The 3,834-nt window shown below is 40.7% G+C and overlaps 1 pseudogene; it reads right to left on the reverse strand.

The window, feature by feature from the left end:
• Positions 1–445: 445 nt before the first annotated feature.
• Positions 446–2,944, reverse strand: LOC119346906 (annotated as a pseudogene).
• Between the last annotated feature and the right edge of the window lie 890 nt (positions 2,945–3,834).

Here is a 3,834-nt window from a genome sequence, read left to right on the forward strand (position 1 = left end):
TGAGAAACGATGAACACCTACATCCTGAGGCATGACTACCGACGCTCCTTCTAAATTACTAAATCGGCATAGTACAAATGTATAGTAAACGACAAGTCCATCGAGGCCGTCAGACGCATCTCGACCATCGTGCCACGGCTAGTCCGGTCATTCTTGCTAAGGGCGCCTAGATACCCCCTTGTGATTTTGTGTCTAGCCTACTAGTTTCATCTAGTCTATTTTAGCTACCTCACAGTGCCTTTTATAGCAAACCCGCCAGTGTTCGACTTAAACGCTAACCCTCCGCATACATCATGCCCAACTATAGCCCTATACACATATTCCACACCAAGCACCTAAATGACATATAGACATACACCATTGTGAAATATATGTGCACGCTTTGAGTGCCCATGTCATCAAGATCATTGCAATAGCATGTGCAAATGAAGCTACGGGTTATTACCTGTAATTAGAAAGATGTAAGTAGAAGAGCTTTCAGTAGTTGTGTACCTGTGATTCTTCTTGTCCTTGTTCCTCATTTGGTTCTTCTGGCTCAAATATTACTTTAGGGATGTGAGAAACCTTATATGCATCCTCCCTGCGGGACCTTCCAACGAGACTTGAACAACCAGAAATGTACAGTTCCTCCAAGGCAGTAAGGTTTTGTATGCTTTCAGGCAAAGATGTGATGTTGGGACAGTCTCTGATGTGAAGTTCTCGTAGGGAACTGAGATGTCCTAGCCATTGCGGCAATATATCTAGTCCTTCGCACTCGATAAGCATTAGTACTCTCAGAGCAGTGAGGTTTTTCATACTTCCAGGCAAAGATGTTAAATTGCGACAATCTTTTATGCCGAAGACTTCTAGAGAAGTGAGATGACCCAGCCATTCAGGCATCTTCTCTAGGTCGTTCAACGACATCAAACTTAGCTTTCTGAGAGAGGTGAAGCAGCGAATGACCACTGGCAATGCCCTCAAGTCGCGACAGGAGGTCAATGAGAATTCTTCGAGAGTGGGGAGTTGCACTAGTCTATGCCACCTGTTTGGACGAAAGATGCAGTTTTTTATACCCATCCGACAAGGAAGAGTGGAAGATGAGAGTTTCCCAAATCTTAGTCCTGCCAAAACTTCATCGCTATTGTCCAAGCACCAAAACATACTTCTGGGGGGATATGGTACGAACTTCAACTTTGGGCAGTCCTTCAACTCTAGATTGTGCAAATTAGGGATTAAAAATTCTCCATTGTCTTCGCCTGTCTGTGTTGTCCACCATTCCACCAAATTTTCCATCAACTTCAACTGTAGCAATCTTAATTTTGTACAGGTTCCACCCTCTCCATAGAATTCCTTGCCAATTTTCGTGACGTTGGGAATTTTCTGCAGATATAGACTTCTTAAATTTGGTAGCTGCCCAAACGGAGGAAGATTATCACATGCACCTAAATCAAAAAGACTCAGATAGGTAACGGAAGGGAGGTGGGAGGATATGTGTGACATCCAGTTAGGGAAACCCTTGCTTGTATACCCTTGTATCATAAACTGTTCAAGATTTCGAGCTGGTATGAGCCTCTCCAGAATAGATTCAGCCGAACATGCATCAGCCTTCATATTCCGCTTGTTCCATTGGAGAGCTAGCTGCCGAAGACATGTTTTATCACGCAGCTTGATTCTCTCTGCGTCTTCTGGTTTCTCGACACACTGAAGAGATCCAATTAACAGCTCACGACAATTCTCATGTGCAAGCTCCACTATACTGTTGTCTCCTGAAGGTGTCTTGCATACTGTGTGTACTGTGCGGCCTGGCAAATTTAGAATCTTCTTTATTTCCTGGGCTTCTCCAAACACCCTAGGATGTCCTGACGTGACCACAAATTCGGTGAGACTAGCCATTTTACTGATGCTATCTGGCAAGTGAATGAGAGCACCAGCAGAAATGTCCAATATTTGGAGATTAAGATCACCTAGTGAGGAGGGGAGCTCTAACATCCCTAAACAATATGACAAATTGAGACACTTGAGATTAGTCATCTTGCAGATTGACTCGGGCAACTGTGCTAGTCTGGGACAACTTGTTAGGTTTAAAGATTCAAGCTCTAAAAGGTCACCAAAACATTCAGGGAGTACTATAAGGGCACGGCAATCTGAAAGGTTTAGGTCTTTCAAATGCTTCAGTTGGCAAAATGATTCTGGCAGAAATGAAATCTTGTAGCAACCAGAAAGGTTCAAGAACCTAAGATTTTGAAGATTGCCGAAATCTTGTGGAAGGTTTTTTAACTCATGACAAGCTGGTAGGTTTAAATGCTCTAAACACTCTAGGCTAAAATTGTCCGGAAGTTTGGTTAGCTTGGAACAACTTGACATGTTTAGGAATATGAGTTTACTAAGAAGATGAAAGTTATCAGGGAGCTTATTGAACCTCGAATTGCCAGCTAGGTCCAAATAACCGAGTTTGTTGAGGCTACAGATACTGTCAGGCAAAGTTTCAAGTGCGCAATTGGACAGAATTAGAGTTTCCATATTTTGAAGTGTATGGAAAGACTCCGGAAGTGATGTAATTGGCAAGCTAGAGGCATCGAGGTACCTAAGTAGCTTCAACTGAAGCACGGAAGATGGCAAAAGTATGTTGCTTGGAGTAGATTGCCCCACAACTAAACATCCACTTAGGTCCAAGACCCGTATATACTTAGTTCTGGAAAATGCCTTTCGGGGGAGCTGCTGTTTCTCTGAATGTCTTACGTGGAAGGATCTGATGTTGCCTGGCAGATCATTGAAAACCTTACACTGATTCTCGTAGTCGATCAACTGTGCATGTCGACAATAATGACGTTTTGCTTTCTTCCTACTCCTCTGCTCGGTAGCACTTAGAACAACGGATTCATGGCCCAAAATTATTGTCGCAAGATCATGCACCAAATCATGCATGGTGAGCTCTCGAGGAGCATTGGCATGTACTGGACTTGACCTAATCTGCAGAGGGAAGTACTATAAATTTAGTCTTGTAAAATAAAATGCAAAACCCACATGGTTATGCTTAGCTACCAAGTGAAGAATCCTTGTATGATAAACATTAACTTATAAATTAGTGGCTGCAGGATAGTGACAAAACAAATGCATGAAATCTATGCGGCTCGTCTACCCCCTAATTGATGATTAATTCTTCTAATGGTTAATTAGAATGCTAATACCTTCCTCCCTTCCAACTCGCCCAAATGGTTGATTAGTCAAGTTGAATCTTGCTATTTAAAATATGTTCTGTTGGGTGGCCGGTATTAACAATAGAACATTGAACGTCCTGTGTAAATCTATAGTTCTCTTCCAAATATATAATAGTTATAGAGTTTGTGTGTGCATGATTACTAGTTTATGTTAAAAATAGAGGGCTGATGACTTAATTCTGGATTTTTTATAGTGTGTTAAAGAGTATTATATGTTCTATATTTGATCTTTCCTGGTGTGCATAATAGAAGTAGTACTCTCTCTCTCTCTCAATTCCAAAATACTTGTCTTTTGGAATCTTGATACAATCATTTTTTTTAAATGCATATCTATTAAAAATAATACTACATTGCCATAAAAGTATATTTGATGATTTAGCAGTATCGGTTTGATGTTCTCAATGTTCGTAGTTCTTCTATATTTGATAACGCGACCTTTTTAAAATATAACTTTACTACTCCCTACTAAAGTTGTATTAAATCAGTATGATCAGATTTATATAGTGGTACTTCTATATTTTGGAAGAGGGGATGCATATCATCATTAGGCTCCAACTGTCTAAATTATTGTATAATCTCTACAACAGTTCTCATAAAATGGAAAGTGTCTGTGCCCATGATTGGTGAATTTCACTAT

Source organism: Triticum dicoccoides, unplaced genomic scaffold, assembly GCF_002162155.2.
Source record: "Triticum dicoccoides isolate Atlit2015 ecotype Zavitan unplaced genomic scaffold, WEW_v2.0 scaffold54645, whole genome shotgun sequence".
In the NCBI taxonomy this organism is placed as follows: Eukaryota; Viridiplantae; Streptophyta; class Magnoliopsida; order Poales; family Poaceae; genus Triticum; species Triticum dicoccoides.